Source organism: Mycteria americana, unplaced genomic scaffold (assembly GCF_035582795.1).
Source record: "Mycteria americana isolate JAX WOST 10 ecotype Jacksonville Zoo and Gardens unplaced genomic scaffold, USCA_MyAme_1.0 Scaffold_54, whole genome shotgun sequence".
In the NCBI taxonomy this organism is placed as follows: domain Eukaryota; kingdom Metazoa; phylum Chordata; class Aves; order Ciconiiformes; family Ciconiidae; genus Mycteria; species Mycteria americana.
In genome coordinates, this window is record NW_027445640.1 from 556,367 (window position 1) to 581,414 (window position 25,048).

Sequence of the window (25,048 nt, forward strand, 5' to 3'; positions counted from 1 at the left end):
AGCTAGAGCTTTCAGTGCTGGCAGCTTTCCTGTGGGCGCAATCTCTGGACGTTTCCAATTTGGCAGCCGGGCTCTGCCAGAGAGAGATACAGAGTGTTGCCCCATTACGAAGCAATGCTTTAGCAGAGCGCGAATGTCTGTGTGGCAGCGAATGCAGTTCCAAGGGACAGTGAAAACCAGCTAGAGCTTTCAGTGCTGGCAGCTTTCCTGTGGGCGCAATCTCTGGACGTTTCCAATTTGGCAGCCGGGCTCTGCCAGAGAGAGATACAGAGTGTTGCCCCATTACAAAGCAATGCTTTAGCAGAGCGCGAATGTCTGTGTGGCAGCGAATGCAGTTCCAAGGGACAGTGAAAACCAGCTAGAGCTTTCAGTGCTGGCAGCTTTCCTGTGGGCGCAATCTCTGGACGTTTCCAATTTGGCAGCCGGGCTCTGCCAGAGAGAGATACAGAGTGTTGCCCCCTTACCAAGCAATGCTTTAGCAGAGCGCGAATGTCTGTGTGGCAGCGAATGCAGTTCCAAGGGACAGTGAAAACCAGCTAGAGCTTTCAGTGCTGGCAGCTTTCCTGTGGGCGCAATCTCTGGACGTTTCCAATTTGGCAGCCGGGCTCTGCCAGAGAGAGATACAGAGTGTTGCCCCATTACGAAGCAAAGCTTTAGCAGAGCGCGAATGTCTGTGTGGCAGCGAATGCAGTTCCAAGGGACAGTGAAAACCAGCTAGAGCTTTCAGTGCTGGCAGCTTTCCTGTGGGCGCAATCTCTGGACGTTTCCAATTTGGCAGCCGGGCTCTGCCAGAGAGAGATACAGAGTGTTGCCCCCTTACCAAGCAATGCTTTAGCAGAGCGCTAATGTCTGTGTGGCAGCGAATGCAGTTCCAAGGGACAGTGAAAACCAGCTAGAGCTTTCAGTGCTGGCAGCTTTCCTGTGGGCGCAATCTCTGGACGTTTCCAATTTGGCAGCCGGGCTCTGCCAGAGAGAGATACAGAGTGTTGCCCCATTACAAAGCAATGCTTTATCACAGCGCGAATGTCTGTGTGGCAGCGAATGCAGTTCCAAGGGACAGTGAAAACCAGCTACAGCTTTCAGTGCTGGCAGCTTTCCTGTGGGCGGAATCTCTGGACGTTTCCAATTTGGCAGCCGGGCTCTGCCACAGAGAGATACAGAGTGTTGCCCCATTACCAAGCAATGCTTTAGCAGAGCGCGAATGTCTGTGTGGCAGCGAATGCAGTTCCAAGGGACAGTGAAAACCAGCTAGAGCTTTCAGTGCTGGCAGCTTTCCTGTGGGCGCAATCTCTGGACGTTTCCAATTTGGCAGCCGGGCTCTGCCAGAGAGAGATACAGAGTGTTGCCCCATTACGAAGCAATGCTTTAGCAGAGCGCGAATGTCTGTGTGGCAGCGAATGCAGTTCCAAGGGACAGTGAAAACCAGCTAGAGCTTTCAGTGCTGGCAGCTTTCCTGTGGGCGCAATCTCTGGACATTTCCAATTTGGCAGCCGGGCTCTGCCAGAGAGAGATACAGAGTGTTGCCCAATTGGGAAGCAAAGCTTTAGCAGAGCGCGAATGTCTGTGTGGCAGCGAATGCAGTTCCAAGGGACAGTGAAAACCAGCTAGAGCTTTCAGTGCTGGCAGCTTTCCTGTGGGCGCAATCTCTGGACGTTTCCAATTTGGCAGCCGGGCTCTGCCAGAGACAGATACAGAGTGTTGCCCCATTACGAAGCAAAGCTTTAGCAGAGCGCGAATGTCTGTGTGGCAGCGAATGCAGTTCCAAGGGACAGTGAAAACCAGCTACAGCTTTCAGTGCTGGCAGCTTTCCTGTGGGCGCAATCTCTGGACGTTTCCAATTTGGCAGCCGGGCTCTGCCAGAGAGAGATACAGAGTGTTGCCCCATTACAAAGCAATGCTTTATCAGAGCGCGAATGTCTGTGTGGCAGCGAATGCAGTTCCAAGGGACAGTGAAAACCAGCTACAGCTTTCAGTGCTGGCAGCTTTCCTGTGGGCGGAATCTCTGGACGTTTCCAATTTGGCAGCCGGGCTCTGCCACAGAGAGATACAGAGTGTTGCCCCATTACCAAGCAATGCTTTAGCAGAGCGCGAATGTCTGTGTGGCAGCGAATGCAGTTCCAAGGGACAGTGAAAACCAGCTAGAGCTTTCAGTGCTGGCAGCTTTCCTGTGGGCGCAATCTCTGGACGTTTCCAATTTGGCAGCCGGGCTCTGCCAGAGAGAGATACAGAGTGTTGCCCAATTGGGAAGCAAAGCTTTAGCAGAGCGCGAATGTCTGTGTGGCAGCGAATGCAGTTCCAAGGGACAGTGAAAACCAGCTAGAGCTTTCAGTGCTGGCAGCTTTCCTGTGGGCGCAATCTCTGGACGTTTCCAATTTGGCAGCCGGGCTCTGCCAGAGAGAGATACAGAGTGTTGCCCCCTTACCAAGCAATGCTTTAGCAGAGCGCGAATGTCTGTGTGGCAGCGAATGCAGTTCCAAGGGACAGTGAAAACCAGCTAGAGCTTTCAGTGCTGGCAGCTTTCCTGTGGGCGCAATCTCTGGACGTTTCCAATTTGGCAGCCGGGCTCTGCCAGAGAGAGATACAGAGTGTTGCCCCATTACGAAGCAAAGCTTTAGCAGAGCGCGAATGTCTGTGTGGCAGCGAATGCAGTTCCAAGGGACAGTGAAAACCAGCTACAGCTTTCAGTGCTGGCAGCTTTCCTGTGGGCGCAATCTCTGGACGTTTCCAATTTGGCAGCCGGGCTCTGCCACAGAGAGATAGAGAGTGTTGCCCAATTAGGAAGCAATGCTTTAGCAGAGCGCGAATGTCTGTGTGGCAGCGAATGCAGTTCCAAGGGACAGTGAAAACCAGCTAGAGCTTTCAGTGCTGGCAGCTTTCCTGTGGGCGCAATCTCTGGACATTTCCAATTTGGCAGCCGGGCTCTGCCAGAGAGAGATACAGAGTGTTGCCCCATTACGAAGCAAAGCTTTAGCAGAGCGCGAATGTCTGTGTGGCAGCGAATGCAGTGCCAAGGTACAGTGAAAACCAGCTAGAGCTTTCAGTGCTGGCAGCTTTCCTGTGGGCGCAATCTCTGGACGTTTCCAATTTGGCAGCCGGGCTCTGCCAGAGAGAGATACAGAGTGTTGCCCCGTTACAAAGCAATGCTTTATCAGAGCGCGAATGTCTGTGTGGCAGCGAATGCAGTTCCAAGGGACAGTGAAAACCAGCTACAGCTTTCAGTGCTGGCAGCTTTCCTGTGGGCGGAATCTCTGGACGTTTCCAATTTGGCAGCCGGGCTCTGCCACAGAGAGATACAGAGTGTTGCCCCATTACCAAGCAATGCTTTAGCAGAGCGCGAATGTCTGTGTGGCAGCGAATGCAGTTCCAAGGGACAGTGAAAACCAGCTAGAGCTTTCAGTGCTGGCAGCTTTCCTGTGGGCGCAATCTCTGGACGTTTCCAATTTGGCAGCCGGGCTCTGCCACAGAGAGATACAGAGTGTTGCCCCATTACGAAGCAATGCTTTAGCAGAGCGCGAATGTCTGTGTGGCAGCGAATGCAGTTCCAAGGGACAGTGAAAACCAGCTACAGCTTTCAGTGCTGGCAGCTTTCCTGTGGGCGCAATCTCTGGACGTTTCCAATTTGGCAGCCGGGCTCTGCCAGAGAGAGATACAGAGTGTTGCCCCATTACGAAGCAAAGCTTTAGCAGAGCGCGAATGTCTGTGTGGCAGCGAATGCAGTTCCAAGGGACAGTGAAAACCAGCTACAGCTTTCAGTGCTGGCAGCTTTCCTGTGGGCGCAATCTCTGGACGTTTCCAATTTGGCAGCCGGGCTCTGCCACAGAGAGATAGAGAGTGTTGCCCAATTAGGAAGCAATGCTTTAGCAGAGCGCGAATGTCTGTGTGGCAGCGAATGCAGTTCCAAGGGACAGTGAAAACCAGCTAGAGCTTTCAGTGCTGGCAGCTTTCCTGTGGGCGCAATCTCTGGACATTTCCAATTTGGCAGCCGGGCTCTGCCAGAGAGAGATACAGAGTGTTGCCCCATTACGAAGCAAAGCTTTAGCAGAGCGCGAATGTCTGTGTGGCAGCGAATGCAGTGCCAAGGGACAGTGAAAACCAGCTAGAGCTTTCAGTGCTGGCAGCTTTCCTGTGGGCGCAATCTCTGGACGTTTCCAATTTGGCAGCCGGGCTCTGCCACAGAGAGTTACAGAGTGTTGCCCCCTTACCAAGCAATGCTTTAGCAGAGCGCGAATGTCTGTGTGGCAGCGAATGCAGTTCCAAGGGACAGTGAAAACCAGCTAGAGCTTTCAGTGCTGGCAGCTTTCCTGTGGGCGCAATCTCTGGACGTTTCCAATTTGGCAGCCGGGCTCTGCCAGAGAGAGATACAGAGTGTTGCCCCATTACGAAGCAATGCTTTAGCAGAGCGCGAATGTCTGTGTGGCAGCGAATGCAGTTCCAAGGGACAGTGAAAACCAGCTAGAGCTTTCAGTGCTGGCAGCTTTCCTGTGGGCGCAATCTCTGGACGTTTCCAATTTGGCAGCCGGGCTCTGCCAGAGAGAGATACAGAGTGTTGCCCCATTACGAAGCAATGCTTTAGCAGAGCGCGAATGTCTGTGTGGCAGCGAATGCAGTTCCAAGGGACAGTGAAAACCAGCTAGAGCTTTCAGTGCTGGCAGCTTTCCTGTGGGCGCAATCTCTGGACGTTTCCAATTTGGCAGCCGGGCTCTGCCACAGAGAGATACAGAGTGTTGCCCAATTGGGAAGCAAAGCTTTAGCAGAGCGCGAATGTCTGTGTGGCAGCGAATGCAGTTCCAAGGGACAGTGAAAACCAGCTAGAGCTTTCAGTGCTGGCAGCTTTCCTGTGGGCGCAATCTCTGGACGTTTCCAATTTGGCAGCCGGGCTCTGCCAGAGAGAGATAGAGAGTGTTGCCCAATTAGGAAGCAATGCTTTAGCAGAGCGCGAATGTCTGTGTGGCAGCGAATGCAGTTCCAAGGGACAGTGAAAACCAGCTAGAGCTTTCAGTGCTGGCAGCTTTCCTGTGGGCGCAATCTCTGGACATTTCCAATTTGGCAGCCGGGCTCTGCCAGAGAGAGATACAGAGTGTTGCCCCATTACGAAGCAATGCTTTAGCAGAGCGCGAATGTCTGTGTGGCAGCGAATGCAGTTCCAAGGGACAGTGAAAACCAGCTAGAGCTTTCAGTGCTGGCAGCTTTCCTGTGGGCGCAATCTCTGGACGTTTCCAATTTGGCAGCCGGGCTCTGCCAGAGAGAGATACAGAGTGTTGCCCCATTACGAAGCAAAGCTTTAGCAGAGCGCGAATGTCTGTGTGGCAGCGAATGCAGTTCCAAGGGACAGTGAAAACCAGCTACAGCTTTCAGTGCTGGCAGCTTTCCTGTGGGCGCAATCTCTGGACGTTTCCAATTTGGCAGCCGGGCTCTGCCACAGAGAGATAGAGAGTGTTGCCCAATTAGGAAGCAATGCTTTAGCAGAGCGCGAATGTCTGTGTGGCAGCGAATGCAGTTCCAAGGGACAGTGAAAACCAGCTAGAGCTTTCAGTGCTGGCAGCTTTCCTGTGGGCGCAATCTCTGGACATTTCCAATTTGGCAGCCGGGCTCTGCCAGAGAGAGATACAGAGTGTTGCCCCATTACGAAGCAAAGCTTTAGCAGAGCGCGAATGTCTGTGTGGCAGCGAATGCAGTGCCAAGGGACAGTGAAAACCAGCTAGAGCTTTCAGTGCTGGCAGCTTTCCTGTGGGCGCAATCTCTGGACGTTTCCAATTTGGCAGCCGGGCTCTGCCAGAGAGAGATACAGAGTGTTGCCCCGTTACAAAGCAATGCTTTATCAGAGCGCGAATGTCTGTGTGGCAGCGAATGCAGTTCCAAGGGACAGTGAAAACCAGCTACAGCTTTCAGTGCTGGCAGCTTTCCTGTGGGCGGAATCTCTGGACGTTTCCAATTTGGCAGCCGGGCTCTGCCACAGAGAGATACAGAGTGTTGCCCCATTACCAAGCAATGCTTTAGCAGAGCGCGAATGTCTGTGTGGCAGCGAATGCAGTTCCAAGGGACAGTGAAAACCAGCTAGAGCTTTCAGTGCTGGCAGCTTTCCTGTGGGCGCAATCTCTGGACGTTTCCAATTTGGCAGCCGGGCTCTGCCACAGAGAGATACAGAGTGTTGCCCCATTACGAAGCAATGCTTTAGCAGAGCGCGAATGTCTGTGTGGCAGCGAATGCAGTTCCAAGGGACAGTGAAAACCAGCTAGAGCTTTCAGTGCTGGCAGCTTTCCTGTGGGCGCAATCTCTGGACGTTTCCAATTTGGCAGCCGGGCTCTGCCAGAGAGAGATACAGAGTGTTGCCCCATTACGAAGCAAAGCTTTAGCAGAGCGCGAATGTCTGTGTGGCAGCGAATGCAGTTCCAAGGGACAGTGAAAACCAGCTACAGCTTTCAGTGCTGGCAGCTTTCCTGTGGGCGCAATCTCTGGACGTTTCCAATTTGGCAGCCGGGCTCTGCCACAGAGAGATAGAGAGTGTTGCCCAATTAGGAAGCAATGCTTTAGCAGAGCGCGAATGTCTGTGTGGCAGCGAATGCAGTTCCAAGGGACAGTGAAAACCAGCTAGAGCTTTCAGTGCTGGCAGCTTTCCTGTGGGCGCAATCTCTGGACATTTCCAATTTGGCAGCCGGGCTCTGCCAGAGAGAGATACAGAGTGTTGCCCCATTACGAAGCAAAGCTTTAGCAGAGCGCGAATGTCTGTGTGGCAGCGAATGCAGTGCCAAGGGACAGTGAAAACCAGCTAGAGCTTTCAGTGCTGGCAGCTTTCCTGTGGGCGCAATCTCTGGACGTTTCCAATTTGGCAGCCGGGCTCTGCCACAGAGAGTTACAGAGTGTTGCCCCCTTACCAAGCAATGCTTTAGCAGAGCGCGAATGTCTGTGTGGCAGCGAATGCAGTTCCAAGGGACAGTGAAAACCAGCTAGAGCTTTCAGTGCTGGCAGCTTTCCTGTGGGCGCAATCTCTGGACGTTTCCAATTTGGCAGCCGGGCTCTGCCAGAGAGAGATACAGAGTGTTGCCCCATTACGAAGCAATGCTTTAGCAGAGCGCGAATGTCTGTGTGGCAGCGAATGCAGTTCCAAGGGACAGTGAAAACCAGCTAGAGCTTTCAGTGCTGGCAGCTTTCCTGTGGGCGCAATCTCTGGACGTTTCCAATTTGGCAGCCGGGCTCTGCCAGAGAGAGATACAGAGTGTTGCCCCATTACGAAGCAATGCTTTAGCAGAGCGCGAATGTCTGTGTGGCAGCGAATGCAGTTCCAAGGGACAGTGAAAACCAGCTAGAGCTTTCAGTGCTGGCAGCTTTCCTGTGGGCGCAATCTCTGGACGTTTCCAATTTGGCAGCCGGGCTCTGCCACAGAGAGATACAGAGTGTTGCCCAATTGGGAAGCAAAGCTTTAGCAGAGCGCGAATGTCTGTGTGGCAGCGAATGCAGTTCCAAGGGACAGTGAAAACCAGCTAGAGCTTTCAGTGCTGGCAGCTTTCCTGTGGGCGCAATCTCTGGACGTTTCCAATTTGGCAGCCGGGCTCTGCCAGAGAGAGATAGAGAGTGTTGCCCAATTAGGAAGCAATGCTTTAGCAGAGCGCGAATGTCTGTGTGGCAGCGAATGCAGTTCCAAGGGACAGTGAAAACCAGCTAGAGCTTTCAGTGCTGGCAGCTTTCCTGTGGGCGCAATCTCTGGACATTTCCAATTTGGCAGCCGGGCTCTGCCAGAGAGAGATACAGAGTGTTGCCCCATTACGAAGCAAAGCTTTAGCAGAGCGCGAATGTCTGTGTGGCAGCGAATGCAGTGCCAAGGGACAGTGAAAACCAGCTAGAGCTTTCAGTGCTGGCAGCTTTCCTGTGGGCGCAATCTCTGGACGTTTCCAATTTGGCAGCCGGGCTCTGCCAGAGAGAGATACAGAGTGTTGCCCCCTTACCAAGCAATGCTTTAGCAGAGCGCGAATGTCTGTGTGGCAGCGAATGCAGTTCCAAGGGACAGTGAAAACCAGCTAGAGCTTTCAGTGCTGGCAGCTTTCCTGTGGGCGCAATCTCTGGACGTTTCCAATTTGGCAGCCGGGCTCTGCCACAGAGAGATACAGAGTGTTGCCCAATTGGGAAGCAAAGCTTTAGCAGAGCGCGAATGTCTGTGTGGCAGCGAATGCAGTTCCAAGGGACAGTGAAAACCAGCTAGAGCTTTCAGTGCTGGCAGCTTTCCTGTGGGCGCAATCTCTGGACATTTCCAATTTGGCAGCCGGGCTCTGCCAGAGCGAGATACAGAGTGTTGCCCCATTACGAAGCAAAGCTTTAGCAGAGCGCGAATGTCTGTGTGGCAGCGAATGCAGTTCCAAGGGACAGTGAAAACCAGCTAGAGCTTTCAGTGCTGGCAGCTTTCCTGTGGGCGCAATCTCTGGACGTTTCCAATTTGGCAGCCGGGCTCTGCCAGAGAGAGATACAGAGTGTTGCCCCATTACGAAGCAAAGCTTTAGCAGAGCGCGAATGTCTGTGTGGCAGCGAATGCAGTTCCAAGGGACAGTGAAAACCAGCTAGAGCTTTCAGTGCTGGCAGCTTTCCTGTGGGCGCAATCTCTGGACGTTTCCAATTTGGCAGCCGGGCTCTGCCAGAGAGAGATACAGAGTGTTGCCCCCTTACCAAGCAATGCTTTAGCAGAGCGCGAATGTCTGTGTGGCAGCGAATGCAGTTCCAAGGGACAGTGAAAACCAGCTAGAGCTTTCAGTGCTGGCAGCTTTCCTGTGGGCGCAATCTCTGGACGTTTCCAATTTGGCAGCCGGGCTCTGCCACAGAGAGATACAGAGTGTTGCCCCATTAGGAAGAAATGCTTTAGCAGAGCGCGAATGTCTGTGTGGCAGCGAATGCAGTTCCAAGGGACAGTGAAAACCAGCTAGAGCTTTCAGTGCTGGCAGCTTTCCTGTGGGCGCAATCTCTGGACGTTTCCAATTTGGCAGCCGGGCTCTGCCACAGAGAGATACAGAGTGTTGCCCCATTAGGAAGAAATGCTTTAGCAGAGCGCGAATGTCTGTGTGGCAGCGAATGCAGTTCCAAGGGACAGTGAAAACCAGCTAGAGCTTTCAGTGCTGGCAGCTTTCCTGTGGGCGCAATCTCTGGACGTTTCCAATTTGGCAGCCGGGCTCTGCCAGAGAGAGATACAGAGTGTTGCCCCATTACCAAGCAATGCTTTAGCAGAGCGCGAATGTCTGTGTGGCAGCGAATGCAGTTCCAAGGGACAGTGAAAACCAGCTACAGCTTTCAGTGCTGGCAGCTTTCCTGTGGGCGCAATCTCTGGACGTTTCCAATTTGGCAGCCGGGCTCTGCCACAGAGAGATACAGAGTGTTGCCCCATTACGAAGCAATGCTTTAGCAGAGCGCGAATGTCTGTGTGGCAGCGAATGCAGTTCCAAGGGACAGTGAAAACCAGCTAAGTTTTCAGTGCTGGCAGCTTTCCTGTGGGCGCAATGTCTGGACGTTTCCAATTTGGCAGCCGGGCTCTGCCAGAGAGAGATACAGAATGTTGCCCCATTACGAAGCAATGCTTTAGCAGAGCGCGAATGTCTGTGTGGCAGCGAATGCAGTTCCAAGGGACAGTGAAAACCAGCTAGAGCTTTCAGTGCTGGCAGCTTTCCTGTGGGCGCAACCTCTGGACGTTTCCAATTTGGCAGCCGGGCTCTGCCAGAGACAGATACAGAGTGTTGCCCCCTTACCAAGCAATGCTTTAGCAGAGCGTGAATGTCTGTGTGGCAGCGAATGCAGTTCCAAGGGACAGTGAAAACCAGCTAGAGCTTTCAGTGCTGGCAGCTTTCCTGTGGGCGCAATCTCTGGACGTTTCCAATTTGGCAGCCGGGCTCTGCCAGAGAGAGATACAGAGTGTTGCCCCATTAGGAAGAAATGCTGTAGCAGAGCGCGAATGTCTGTGTGGCAGCGAATGCAGTTCCAAGGGACAGTGAAAACCAGCTAGAGCTTTCAGTGCTGGCAGCTTTCCTGTGGGCGCAATCTCTGGACGTTTCCAATTTGGCAGCCGGGCTCTGCCACAGAGAGATACAGAGTGTTGCCCCATTACGAAGCAATGCTTTAGCAGAGCGCGAATGTCTGTGTGGCAGCGAATGCAGTTCCAAGGGACAGTGAAAACCAGCTACAGCTTTCAGTGCTGGCAGCTTTCCTGTGGGCGCAATCTCTGGACGTTTCCAATTTGGCAGCCGGGCTCTGCCAGAGAGAGATACAGAGTGTTGCCCCATTACGAAGCAATGCTTTAGCAGAGCGCGAATGTCTGTGTGGCAGCGAATGCAGTGCCAAGGGACAGTGAAAACCAGCTAGAGCTTTCAGTGCTGGCAGCTTTCCTGTGGGCGCAATCTCTGGACGTTTCCAATTTGGCAGCCGGGCTCTGCCAGAGAGAGATACACAGTGTTGCCCCCTTACCAAGCAATGCTTTAGCAGAGCGCGAATGTCTGTGTGGCAGCGAATGCAGTTCCAAGGGACAGTGAAAACCAGCTAGAGCTTTCAGTGCTGGCAGCTTTCCTGTGGGCGCAATCTCTGGACGTTTCCAATTTGGCAGCCGGGCTCTGCCAGAGAGAGATACAGAGTGTTGCCCCATTACAAAGCAATGCTTTAGCAGAGCGCGAATGTCTGTGTGGCAGCGAATGCAGTTCCAAGGGACAGTGAAAACCAGCTAGAGCTTTCAGTGCTGGCAGCTTTCCTGTGGGCGCAATCTCTGGACATTTCCAATTTGGCAGCCGGGCTCTGCCAGAGAGAGATACAGAGTGTTGCCCAATTGGGAAGCAAAGCTTTAGCAGAGCGCGAATGTCTGTGTGGCAGCGAATGCAGTTCCAAGGGACAGTGAAAACCAGCTAGAGCTTTCAGTGCTGGCAGCTTTCCTGTGGGCGCAATCTCTGGACATTTCCAATTTGGCAGCCGGGCTCTGCCAGAGCGAGATACAGAGTGTTGCCCCATTACGAAGCAAAGCTTTAGCAGAGCGCGAATGTCTGTGTGGCAGCGAATGCAGTTCCAAGGGACAGTGAAAACCAGCTAGAGCTTTCAGTGCTGGCAGCTTTCCTGTGGGCGCAATCTCTGGACGTTTCCAATTTGGCAGCCGGGCTCTGCCAGAGAGAGATACAGAGTGTTGCCCCCTTACCAAGCAATGCTTTAGCAGAGCGCGAATGTCTGTGTGGCAGCGAATGCAGTTCCAAGGGACAGTGAAAACCAGCTAGAGCTTTCAGTGCTGGCAGCTTTCCTGTGGGCGCAATCTCTGGACGTTTCCAATTTGGCAGCCGGGCTCTGCCACAGAGAGATACAGAGTGTTGCCCCATTAGGAAGAAATGCTTTAGCAGAGCGCGAATGTCTGTGTGGCAGCGAATGCAGTTCCAAGGGACAGTGAAAACCAGCTAGAGCTTTCAGTGCTGGCAGCTTTCCTGTGGGCGCAATCTCTGGACGTTTCCAATTTGGCAGCCGGGCTCTGCCAGAGAGAGATACAGAGTGTTGCCCCATTAGGAAGAAATGCTTTAGCAGAGCGCGAATGTCTGTGTGGCAGCGAATGCAGTTCCAAGGGACAGTGAAAACCAGCTAGAGCTTTCAGTGCTGGCAGCTTTCCTGTGGGCGCAATCTCTGGACGTTTCCAATTTGGCAGCCGGGCTCTGCCAGAGAGAGATACAGAGTGTTGCCCCATTACGAAGCAATGCTTTAGCAGAGCGCGAATGTCTGTGTGGCAGCGAATGCAGTTCCAAGGGACAGTGAAAACCAGCTAGAGCTTTCAGTGCTGGCAGCTTTCCTGTGGGCGCAATCTCTGGACGTTTCCAATTTGGCAGCCGGGCTCTGCCACAGAGAGATACAGAGTGTTGCCCCATTACCAAGCAATGCTTTAGCAGAGCGCGAATGTCTGTGTGGCAGCGAATGCAGTTCCAAGGGACAGTGAAAACCAGCTACAGCTTTCAGTGCTGGCAGCTTTCCTGTGGGCGCAATCTCTGGACGTTTCCAATTTGGCAGCCGGGCTCTGCCACAGAGAGATACAGAGTGTTGCCCCATTACGAAGCAATGCTTTAGCAGAGCGCGAATGTCTATGTGGCAGCGAATGCAGTTCCAAGGGACAGTGAAAACCAGCTAGAGCTTTCAGTGCTGGCAGCTTTCCTGTGGGCGCAATCTCTGGACGTTTCCAATTTGGCAGCCGGGCTCTGCCAGAGAGAGATACAGAGTGTTGCCCCCTTACCAAGCAATGCTTTAGCAGAGCGCGAATGTCTGTGTGGCAGCGAATGCAGTTCCAAGGGACAGTGAAAACCAGCTAGAGCTTTCAGTGCTGGCAGCTTTCCTGTGGGCGCAATCTCTGGACGTTTCCAATTTGGCAGCCGGGCTCTGCCAGAGAGAGATACAGAGTGTTGCCCCATTACAAAGCAATGCTTTAGCAGAGCGCGAATGTCTGTGTGGCAGCGAATGCAGTTCCAAGGGACAGTGAAAACCAGCTAGAGCTTTCAGTGCTGGCAGCTTTCCTGTGGGCGCAATCTCTGGACGTTTCCAATTTGGCAGCCGGGCTCTGCCACAGAGAGATACAGAGTGTTGCCCAATTGGGAAGCAAAGCTTTAGCAGAGCGCGAATGTCTGTGTGGCAGCGAATGCAGTTCCAAGGGACAGTGAAAACCAGCTAGAGCTTTCAGTGCTGGCAGCTTTCCTGTGGGCGCAATCTCTGGACATTTCCAATTTGGCAGCCGGGCTCTGCCAGAGAGAGATACAGAGTGTTGCCCCATTACGAAGCAAAGCTTTAGCAGAGCGCGAATGTCTGTGTGGCAGCGAATGCAGTGCCAAGGGACAGTGAAAACCAGCTAGAGCTTTCAGTGCTGGCAGCTTTCCTGTGGGCGCAATCTCTGGACGTTTCCAATTTGGCAGCCGGGCTCTGCCAGAGAGAGATACAGAGTGTTGCCCCATTACAAAGCAATGCTTTAGCAGAGCGCGAATGTCTGTGTGGCAGCGAATGCAGTTCCAAGGGACAGTGAAAACCAGCTAGAGCTTTCAGTGCTGGCAGCTTTCCTGTGGGCGCAATCTCTGGACGTTTCCAATTTGGCAGCCGGGCTCTGCCAGAGAGAGATACAGAGTGTTGCCCAATTGGGAAGCAAAGCTTTAGCAGAGCGCGAATGTCTGTGTGGCAGCGAATGCAGTTCCAAGGGACAGTGAAAACCAGCTAGAGCTTTCAGTGCTGGCAGCTTTCCTGTGGGCGCAATCTCTGGACATTTCCAATTTGGCAGCCGGGCTCTGCCAGAGCGAGATACAGAGTGTTGCCCCATTACGAAGCAAAGCTTTAGCAGAGCGCGAATGTCTGTGTGGCAGCGAATGCAGTTCCAAGGGACAGTGAAAACCAGCTAGAGCTTTCAGTGCTGGCAGCTTTCCTGTGGGCGCAATCTCTGGACGTTTCCAATTTGGCAGCCGGGCTCTGCCAGAGAGAGATACAGAGTGTTGCCCCATTACGAAGCAAAGCTTTAGCAGAGCGCGAATGTCTGTGTGGCAGCGAATGCAGTTCCAAGGGACAGTGAAAACCAGCTAGAGCTTTCAGTGCTGGCAGCTTTCCTGTGGGCGCAATCTCTGGACGTTTCCAATTTGGCAGCCGGGCTCTGCCAGAGAGAGATACAGAGTGTTGCCCCCTTACCAAGCAATGCTTTAGCAGAGCGCGAATGTCTGTGTGGCAGCGAATGCAGTTCCAAGGGACAGTGAAAACCAGCTAGAGCTTTCAGTGCTGGCAGCTTTCCTGTGGGCGCAATCTCTGGACGTTTCCAATTTGGCAGCCGGGCTCTGCCACAGAGAGATACAGAGTGTTGCCCCATTAGGAAGAAATGCTTTAGCAGAGCGCGAATGTCTGTGTGGCAGCGAATGCAGTTCCAAGGGACAGTGAAAACCAGCTAGAGCTTTCAGTGCTGGCAGCTTTCCTGTGGGCGCAATCTCTGGACGTTTCCAATTTGGCAGCCGGGCTCTGCCAGAGAGAGATACAGAGTGTTGCCCCATTAGGAAGAAATGCTTTAGCAGAGCGCGAATGTCTGTGTGGCAGCGAATGCAGTTCCAAGGGACAGTGAAAACCAGCTAGAGCTTTCAGTGCTGGCAGCTTTCCTGTGGGCGCAATCTCTGGACGTTTCCAATTTGGCAGCCGGGCTCTGCCAGAGAGAGATACAGAGTGTTGCCCCATTACCAAGCAATGCTTTAGCAGAGCGCGAATGTCTGTGTGGCAGCGAATGCAGTTCCAAGGGACAGTGAAAACCAGCTACAGCTTTCAGTGCTGGCAGCTTTCCTGTGGGCGCAATCTCTGGACGTTTCCAATTTGGCAGCCGGGCTCTGCCACAGAGAGATACAGAGTGTTGCCCCATTACGAAGCAATGCTTTAGCAGAGCGCGAATGTCTGTGTGGCAGCGAATGCAGTTCCAAGGGACAGTGAAAACCAGCTAAGTTTTCAGTGCTGGCAGCTTTCCTGTGGGCGCAATGTCTGGACGTTTCCAATTTGGCAGCCGGGCTCTGCCAGAGAGAGATACAGAATGTTGCCCCATTACGAAGCAATGCTTTAGCAGAGCGCGAATGTCTGTGTGGCAGCGAATGCAGTTCCAAGGGACAGTGAAAACCAGCTAGAGCTTTCAGTGCTGGCAGCTTTCCTGTGGGCGCAACCTCTGGACGTTTCCAATTTGGCAGCCGGGCTCTGCCAGAGACAGATACAGAGTGTTGCCCCCTTACCAAGCAATGCTTTAGCAGAGCGCGAATGTCTGTGTGGCAGCGAATGCAGTTCCAAGGGACAGTGAAAACCAGCTAGAGCTTTCAGTGCTGGCAGCTTTCCTGTGGGCGCAATCTCTGGACGTTTCCAATTTGGCAGCCGGGCTCTGCCACAGAGAGATACAGAGTGTTGCCCCATTACGAAGCAATGCTTTAGTAGAGTGCGAATGTCTGTGTGGCAGCGAATGCAGTTCCAAGGGACAGTGAAAACCAGCTACAGTTTTCAGTGCTGGCAGCTTTCCTGTGGGCGCAATGTCTGGACGTTTCCAATTTGGCAGCCGGGCTCTGCCAGAGAGAGATACAGAGTGTTGCCCCCTTACCAAGCAATGCTTTAGCAGAGCGTGAATGTCTGTGTGGCAGCGAATGCAGTTCCAAGGGACAGTGAAAACCAGCTAGAGCTTTCAGTGCTGGCAGCTTTCCTGTGGGCGCAATCTCTGGACGTTTCCAATTTGGCAGCCGGGCTCTGCCAGAGAGAGATACAGAGTGTTGCCCCATTAGGAAGAAATGCTGTAGCAGAGCGCGAATGTCTGTGTGGCAGCGAATGCAGTTCCAAGGGACAGTGAAAACCAGCTAGAGCTTTCAGTGCTGGCAGCTTTCCTGTGGGCGCAATCTCTGGACGTTTCCAATTTGGCAGCCGGGCTCTGCCACAGAGAGATACAGAGTGTTGCCCCATTACGAAGCAATGCTTTAGCAGAGCGCGAATGTCTGTGTGGCAGCGAATGCAGTTCCAAGGGACAGTGAAAACCAGCTAAGTTTTCAGTGCTGGCAGCTTTCCTGTGGGCGCAATGTCTGGACGTTTCCAATTTGGCAGCCGGGCTCTGCCAGAGAGAGATACAGAGTGTTGCCCCATTACGAAGCAATGCTTTAGCAGAGCGCGAATGTCTGTGTGGCAGCGAATGCAGTGCCAAGGGACAGTGAAAACCAGCTAGAGCTTTCAGTGCTGGCAGCTTTCCTGTGGGCGCAATCTCTGGACGTTTCCAATTTGGCAGCCGGGCTCTGCCACAGAGAGATACAGAGTGTTGCCCCCTTACCAAGCAATGCTTTAGCAGAGCGCGAATGTCTGTGTGGCAGCGAATGCAGTTCCAAGGGACAGTGAAAACCAGCTAGAGCTTTCAGTGCTGGCAGCTTTCCTGTGGGCGCAATCTCTGGACGTTTCCAATTTGGCAGCCGGGCTCTGCCAGAGAGAGATACAGAGTGTTGCCCCATTACAAAGCAATGCTTTAGCAGAGCGCGAATGTCTGTGTGGCAGCGAATGCAGTTCCAAGGGACAGTGAAAACCAGCTAGAGCTTTCAGTGCTGGCAGCTTTCCTGTGGGCGCAATCTCTGGACGTTTCCAATTTGGCAGCCGGGCTCTGCCACAGAGAGATACAGAGTGTTGCCCAATTGGGAAGCAAAGCTTTAGCAGAGCGCGAATGTCTGTGTGGCAGCGAATGCAGTTCCAAGGGACAGTGAAAACCAGCTAGAGCTTTCAGTGCTGGCAGCTTTCCTGTGGGCGCAATCTCTGGACATTTCCAATTTGGCAGCCGGGCTCTGCCAGAGAGAGATACAGAGTGTTGCCCCATTACGAAGCAAAGCTTTAGCAGAGCGCGAATGTCTGTGTGGCAGCGAATGCAGTGCCAAGGGACAGTGAAAACCAGCTAGAGCTTTCAGTGCTGGCAGCTTTCCTGTGGGCGCAATCTCTGGACGTTTCCAATTTGGCAGCCGGGCTCTGCCAGAGAGAGATACAGAGTGTTGCCCCCTTACCAAGCAATGCTTTAGCAGAGCGCGAATGTCTGTGTGGCAGCGAATGCAGTTCCAAGGGACAGTGAAAACCAGCTAGAGCTTTCAGTGCTGGCAGCTTTCCTGTGGGCGCAATCTCTGGACGTTTCCAATTTGGCAGCCGGGCTCTGCCAGAGAGAGATACAGAGTGTTGCCCCATTACAAAGCAATGCTTTAGCAGAGCGCGAATGTCTGTGTGGCAGCGAATGCAGTTCCAAGGGACAGTGAAAACCAGCTAGAGCTTTCAGTGCTGGCAGCTTTCCTGTGGGCGCAATCTCTGGACGTTTCCAATTTGGCAGCCGGGCTCTGCCAGAGAGAGATACAGAGTGTTGCCCAATTGGGAAGCAAAGCTTTAGCAGAGCGCGAATGTCTGTGTGGCAGCGAATGCAGTTCCAAGGGACAGTGAAAACCAGCTAGAGCTTTCAGTGCTGGCAGCTTTCCTGTGGGCGCAATCTCTGGACATTTCCAATTTGGCAGCCGGGCTCTGCCAGAGCGAGATACAGAGTGTTGCCCCATTACGAAGCAAAGCTTTAGCAGAGCGCGAATGTCTGTGTGGCAGCGAATGCAGTTCCAAGGGACAGTGAAAACCAGCTAGAGCTTTCAGTGCTGGCAGCTTTCCTGTGGGCGCAATCTCTGGACGTTTCCAATTTGGCAGCCGGGCTCTGCCAGAGAGAGATACAGAGTGTTGCCCCATTACGAAGCAAAGCTTTAGCAGAGCGCGAATGTCTGTGTGGCAGCGAATGCAGTTCCAAGGGACAGTGAAAACCAGCTAGAGCTTTCAGTGCTGGCAGCTTTCCTGTGGGCGCAATCTCTGGACGTTTCCAATTTGGCAGCCGGGCTCTGCCAGAGAGAGATACAGAGTGTTGCCCCCTTACCAAGCAATGCTTTAGCAGAGCGCGAATGTCTGTGTGGCAGCGAATGCAGTTCCAAGGGACAGTGAAAACCAGCTAGAGCTTTCAGTGCTGGCAGCTTTCCTGTGGGCGCAATCTCTGGACGTTTCCAATTTGGCAGCCGGGCTCTGCCACAGAGAGATACAGAGTGTTGCCCCATTAGGAAGAAATGCTTTAGCAGAGCGCGAATGTCTGTGTGGCAGCGAATGCAGTTCCAAGGGACAGTGAAAACCAGCTAGAGCTTTCAGTGCTGGCAGCTTTCCTGTGGGCGCAATCTCTGGACGTTTCCAATTTGGCAGCCGGGCTCTGCCAGAGAGAGATACAGAGTGTTGCCCCATTAGGAAGAAATGCTTTAGCAGAGCGCGAATGTCTGTGTGGCAGCGAATGCAGTTCCAAGGGACAGTGAAAACCAGCTAGAGCTTTCAGTGCTGGCAGCTTTCCTGTGGGCGCAATCTCTGGACGTTTCCAATTTGGCAGCCGGGCTCTGCCAGAGAGAGATACAGAGTGTTGCCCCATTACCAAGCAATGCTTTAGCAGAGCGCGAATGTCTGTGTGGCAGCGAATGCAGTTCCAAGGGACAGTGAAAACCAGCTACAGCTTTCAGTGCTGGCAGCTTTCCTGTGGGCGCAATCTCTGGACGTTTCCAATTTGGCAGCCGGGCTCTGCCACAGAGAGATACAGAGTGTTGCCCCATTACGAAGCAATGCTTTAGCAGAGCGCGAATGTCTGTGTGGCAGCGAATGCAGTTCCAAGGGACAGTGAAAACCAGCTAAGTTTTCAGTGCTGGCAGCTTTCCTGTGGGCGCAATGTCTGGACGTTTCCAATTTGGCAGCCGGGCTCTGCCAGAGAGAGATACAGAATGTTGCCCCATTACGAAGCAATGCTTTAGCAGAGCGCGAATGTCTGTGTGGCAGCGAATGCAGTTCCAAGGGACAGTGAAAACCAGCTAGAGCTTTCAGTGCTGGCAGCTTTCCTGTGGGCGCAACCTCTGGACGTTTCCAATTTGGCAGCCGGGCTCTGCCAGAGACAGATACAGAGTGTTGCCCCCTTACCAAGCAATGCTTTAGCAGAGCGCGAATGTCTGTGTGGCAGCGAATGCAGTTCCAAGGGACAGTGAAAACCAGCTAGAGCTTTCAGTGCTGGCAGCTTTCCTGTGGGCGCAATCTCTGGACGTTTCCAATTTGGCAGCCGGGCTCTGCCACAGAGAGATACAGAGTGTTGCCCCATTACGAAGCAATGCTTTAGTAGAGTGCGAATGTCTGTGTGGCAGCGAATGCAGTTCCAAGGGACAGTGAAAACCAGCTACAGTTTTCAGTGCTGGCAGCTTTCCTGTGGGCGCAATGTCTGGACGTTTCCAATTTGGCAGCCGGGCTCTGCCAGAGAGAGATACAGAGTGTTGCCCCCTTACCAAGCAATGCTTTAGCAGAGCGTGAATGTCTGTGTGGCAGCGAATGCAGTTCCAAGGGACAGTGAAAACCAGCTAGAGCTTTCAGTGCTGGCAGCTTTCCTGTGGGCGCAATCTCTGGACGTTTCCAATTTGGCAGCCGGGCTCTGCCAGAGAGAGATACAGAGTGTTGCCCCATTAGGAAGAAATGCTGTAGCAGAGCGCGAATGTCTGTGTGGCAGCGAATGCAGTTCCAAGGGACAGTGAAAACCAGCTAGAGCTTTCAGTGCTGGCAGCTTTCCTGTGGGCGCAATCTCTGGGCGTTTCCAATTTGGCAGCCGGGCTCTGCCAGAGAGAGATACAGAGTGTTGCCCCATTACGAAGCAAAGCTTTAGCAGAGCGCGAATGTCTGTGTGGCAGCGAATGCAGTTCCAAGGGACAGTGAAAACCAGCTAGAGCTTTCAGTGCTGGCAGCTTTCCTGTGGGCGCAATCTCTGGACGTTTCCAATTTGGCAGCCGGGCTCTGCCAGAGAGAGATACAGAGTGTTGCCCCATTACGAAGCAATGCTTTAGCAGAGCGCGAATGTCTGTGTGGCAGCGAATGCAGTTCCAAGGGACAGTGAAAACCAGCTAAGTTTTCAGTGCTGGCAGCTTTCCTGTGGGCGCAATGTCTGGACGTTTCCAATTTGGCAGCCGGGCTCTGCCAGAGAGAGATACAGAGTGTTGCCCCATTACGAAGCAATGCTTTAGCAGAGCGCGAATGTCTGTGTGGCAGCGAATGCAGTGCCAAGGGACAGTGAAAACCAGCTAGAGCTTTCAGTGCTGGCAGCTTTCCTGTGGGCGCAATCTCTGGACGTTTCCAATTTGGCAGCCGGGCTCTGCCACAGAGAGATACAGAGTGTTGCCCCCTTACCAAGCAATGCTTTAGCAGAGCGCGAATGTCTGTGTGGCAGCGAATGCAGTTCCAAGGGACAGTGAAAACCAGCTAGAGCTTTCAGTGCTGGCAGCTTTCCTGTGGGCGCAATCTCTGGACGTTTCCAATTTGGCAGCCGGGCTCTGCCAGAGAGAGATACAGAGTGTTGCCCCATTACAAAGCAATGCTTTAGCAGAGCGCGAATGTCTGTGTGGCAGCGAATGCAGTTCCAAGGGACAGTGAAAACCAGCTAGAGCTTTCAGTGCTGGCAGCTTTCCTGTGGGCGCAATCTCTGGACGTTTCCAATTTGGCAGCCGGGCTCTGCCAGAGAGAGATACAGAGTGTTGCCCAATTGGGAAGCAAAGCTTTAGCAGAGCGCGAATGTCTGTGTGGCAGCGAATGCAGTTCCAAGGGACAGTGAAAACCAGCTAGAGCTTTCAGTGCTGGCAGCTTTCCTGTGGGCGCAATCTCTGGACATTTCCAATTTGGCAGCCGGGCTCTGCCAGAGCGAGATACAGAGTGTTGCCCCATTACGAAGCAAAGCTTTAGCAGAGCGCGAATGTCTGTGTGGCAGCGAATGCAGTTCCAAGGGACAGTGAAAACCAGCTAGAGCTTTCAGTGCTGGCAGCTTTCCTGTGGGCGCAATCTCTGGACGTTTCCAATTTGGCAGCCGGGCTCTGCCAGAGAGAGATACAGAGTGTTGCCCCATTACGAAGCAAAGCTTTAGCAGAGCGCGAATGTCTGTGTGGCAGCGAATGCAGTTCCAAGGGACAGTGAAAACCAGCTAGAGCTTTCAGTGCTGGCAGCTTTCCTGTGGGCGCAATCTCTGGACGTTTCCAATTTGGCAGCCGGGCTCTGCCAGAGAGAGATACAGAGTGTTGCCCCCTTACCAAGCAATGCTTTAGCAGAGCGCGAATGTCTGTGTGGCAGCGAATGCAGTTCCAAGGGACAGTGAAAACCAGCTAGAGCTTTCAGTGCTGGCAGCTTTCCTGTGGGCGCAATCTCTGGACGTTTCCAATTTGGCAGCCGGGCTCTGCCACAGAGAGATACAGAGTGTTGCCCCATTAGGAAGAAATGCTTTAGCAGAGCGCGAATGTCTGTGTGGCAGCGAATGCAGTTCCAAGGGACAGTGAAAACCAGCTAGAGCTTTCAGTGCTGGCAGCTTTCCTGTGGGCGCAATCTCTGGACGTTTCCAATTTGGCAGCCGGGCTCTGCCAGAGAGAGATACAGAGTGTTGCCCCATTACGAAGCAATGCTTTAGCAGAGCGCGAATGTCTGTGTGGCAGCGAATGCAGTTCCAAGGGACAGTGAAAACCAGCTAGAGCTTTCAGTGCTGGCAGCTTTCCTGTGGGCGCAATCTCTGGACGTTTCCAATTTGGCAGCCGGGCTCTGCCACAGAGAGATACAGAGTGTTGCCCCATTACCAAGCAATGCTTTAGCAGAGCGCGAATGTCTGTGTGGCAGCGAATGCAGTTCCAAGGGACAGTGAAAACCAGCTAGAGCTTTCAGTGCTGGCAGCTTTCCTGTGGGCGCAATCTCTGGACGTTTCCAATTTGGCAGCCGGGCTCTGCCACAGAGAGATACAGAGTGTTGCCCCATTACGAAGCAATGCTTTAGCAGAGCGCGAATGTCTGTGTGGCAGCGAATGCAGTTCCAAGGGACAGTGAAAACCAGCTAGAGCTTTCAGTGCTGGCAGCTTTCCTGTGGGCGCAATCTCTGGACGTTTCCAATTTGGCAGCCGGGCTCTGCCAGAGAGAGATACAGAGTGTTGCCCCATTACGAAGCAATGCTTTAGCAGAGCGCGAATGTCTGTGTGGCAGCGAATGCAGTTCCAAGGGACAGTGAAAACCAGCTAAGTTTTCAGTGCTGGCAGCTTTCCTGTGGGCGCAATGTCTGGACGTTTCCAATTTGGCAGCCGGGCTCTGCCAGAGAGAGATACAGAGTGTTGCCCCATTACCAAGCAATGCTTTAGCAGAGCGCGAATGTCTGTGTGGCAGCGAATGCAGTGCCAAGGGACAGTGAAAACCAGCTAGAGCTTTCAGTGCTGGCAGCTTTCCTGTGGGCGCAATCTCTGGACGTTTCCAATTTGGCAGCCGGGCTCTGCCACAGAGAGATACAGAGTGTTGCCCCCTTACCAAGCAATGCTTTAGCAGAGCGCGAATGTCTGTGTGGCAGCGAATGCAGTTCCAAGGGACAGTGAAAACCAGCTAGAGCTTTCAGTGCTGGCAGCTTTCCTGTGGGCGCAATCTCTGGACGTTTCCAATTTGGCAGCCGGGCTCTGCCAGAGAGAGATACACAGTGTTGCCCAATTGGGAAGCAAAGCTTTAGCAGAGCGCGAATGTCTGTGTGGCAGCGAATGCAGTTCCAAGGGACAGTGAAAACCAGCTAGAGCTTTCAGTGCTGGCAGCTTTCCTGTGGGCGCAATCTCTGGACATTTCCAATTTGGCAGCCGGGCTCTGCCAGAGCGAGATACAGAGTGTTGCCCCATTACGAAGCAAAGCTTTAGCAGAGCGCGAATGTCTGTGTGGCAGCGAATGCAGTTCCAAGGGACAGTGAAAACCAGCTAGAGCTTTCAGTGCTGGCAGCTTTCCTGTGGGCGCAATCTCTGGACGTTTCCAATTTGGCAGCCGGGCTCTGCCAGAGAGAGATACAGAGTGTTGCCCCATTACGAAGCAAAGCTTTAGCAGAGCGCGAATGTCTGTGTGGCAGCGAATGCAGTTCCAAGGGACAGTGAAAACCAGCTAGAGCTTTCAGTGCTGGCAGCTTTCCTGTGGGCGCAATCTCTGGACGTTTCCAATTTGGCAGCCGGGCTCTGCCAGAGAGAGATACAGAGTGTTGCCCCCTTACCAAGCAATGCTTTAGCAGAGCGCGAATGTCTGTGTGGCAGCGAATGCAGTTCCAAGGGACAGTGAAAACCAGCTAGAGCTTTCAGTGCTGGCAGCTTTCCTGTGGGCGCAATCTCTGGACGTTTCCAATTTGGCAGCCGGGCTCTGCCACAGAGAGATACAGAGTGTTGCCCCATTAGGAAGAAATGCTTTAGCAGAGCGCGAATGTCTGTGTGGCAGCGAATGCAGTTCCAAGGGACAGTGAAAACCAGCTAGAGCTTTCAGTGCTGGCAGCTTTCCTGTGGGCGCAATCTCTGGACGTTTCCAATTTGGCAGCCGGGCTCTGCCAGAGAGAGATACAGAGTGTTGCCCCATTAGGAAGAAATGCTTTAGCAGAGTGCGAATGTCTGTGTGGCAGCGAATGCAGTTCCAAGGGACAGTGAAAACCAGCTAGAGCTTTCAGTGCTGGCAGCTTTCCTGTGGGCGCAATCTCTGGACGTTTCCAATTTGGCAGCCGGGCTCTGCCAGAGAGAGATACAGAGTGTTGCCCCATTACGAAGCAATGCTTTAGCAGAGCGCGAATGTCTGTGTGGCAGCGAATGCAGTTCCAAGGGACAGTGAAAACCAGCTAGAGCTTTCAGTGCTGGCAGCTTTCCTGTGGGCGCAATCTCTGGACGTTTCCAATTTGGCAGCCGGGCTCTGCCACAGAGAGATACAGAGTGTTGCCCCATTACCAAGCAATGCTTTAGCAGAGCGCGAATGTCTGTGTGGCAGCGAATGCAGTTCCAAGGGACAGTGAAAACCAGCTACAGCTTTCAGTGCTGGCAGCTTTCCTGTGGGCGCAATCTCTGGACGTTTCCAATTTGGCAGCCGGGCTCTGCCAGAGAGAGATACAGAGTGTTGCCCAATTGGGAAGCAATGCTTTAGCAGAGCGCGAATGTCTATGTGGCAGCGAATGCAGTTCCAAGGGACAGTGAAAACCAGCTAGAGCTTTCAGTGCTGGCAGCTTTCCTGTGGGCGCAATCTCTGGACGTTTCCAATTTGGCAGCCGGGCTCTGCCAGAGAGAGATACAGAGTGTTGCCCCATTACGAAGCAATGCTTTAGCAGAGCGCGAATGTCTGTGTGGCAGCGAATGCAGTTCCAAGGGACAGTGAAAACCAGCTAAGTTTTCAGTGCTGGCAGCTTTCCTGTGGGCGCAATGTCTGGACGTTTCCAATTTGGCAGCCGGGCTCTGCCAGAGAGAGATACAGAATGTTGCCCCATTACGAAGCAATGCTTTAGCAGAGCGCGAATGTCTGTGTGGCAGCGAATGCAGTTCCAAGGGACAGTGAAAACCAGCTAGAGCTTTCAGTGCTGGCAGCTTTCCTGTGGGCGCAACCTCTGGACGTTTCCAATTTGGCAGCCGGGCTCTGCCAGAGACAGATACAGAGTGTTGCCCCCTTACCAAGCAATGCTTTAGCAGAGCGCGAATGTCTGTGTGGCAGCGAATGCAGTTCCAAGGGACAGTGAAAACCAGCTAGAGCTTTCAGTGCTGGCAGCTTTCCTGTGGGCGCAATCTCTGGACGTTTCCAATTTGGCAGCCGGGCTCTGCCACAGAGAGATACAGAGTGTTGCCCCATTACGAAGCAATGCTTTAGTAGAGTGCGAATGTCTGTGTGGCAGCGAATGCAGTTCCAAGGGACAGTGAAAACCAGCTACAGTTTTCAGTGCTGGCAGCTTTCCTGTGGGCGCAATGTCTGGACGTTTCCAATTTGGCAGCCGGGCTCTGCCAGAGAGAGATACAGAGTGTTGCCCCCTTACCAAGCAATGCTTTAGCAGAGCGCGAATGTCTGTGTGGCAGCGAATGCAGTTCCAAGGGACAGTGAAAACCAGCTACAGCTTTCAGTGCTGGCAGCTTTCCTGTGGGCGCAATCTCTGGACGTTTCCAATTTGGCAGCCGGGCTCTGCCAGAGAGAGATACAGAGTGTTGCCCCATTAGGAAGAAATGCTGTAGCAGAGCGCGAATGTCTGTGTGGCAGCGAATGCAGTTCCAAGGGACAGTGAAAACCAGCTAGAGCTTTCAGTGCTGGCAGCTTTCCTGTGGGCGCAATCTCTGGACGTTTCCAATTTGGCAGCCGGGCTCTGCCACAGAGAGATACAGAGTGTTGCCCCATTACGAAGCAAAGCTTTAGCAGAGCGCGAATGTCTGTGTGGCAGCGAATGCAGTTCCAAGGGACAGTGAAAACCAGCTAGAGCTTTCAGTGCTGGCAGCTTTCCTGTGGGCGCAATCTCTGGACGTTTCCAATTTGGCAGCCGGGCTCTGCCAGAGAGAGATACAGAGTGTTGCCCCATTACGAAGCAATGCTTTAGCAGAGCGCGAATGTCTGTGTGGCAGCGAATGCAGTTCCAAGGGACAGTGAAAACCAGCTAAGTTTTCAGTGCTGGCAGCTTTCCTGTGGGCGCAATGTCTGGACGTTTCCAATTTGGCAGCCGGGCTCTGCCAGAGAGAGATACAGAGTGTTGCCCCATTACGAAGCAATGCTTTAGCAGAGCGCGAATG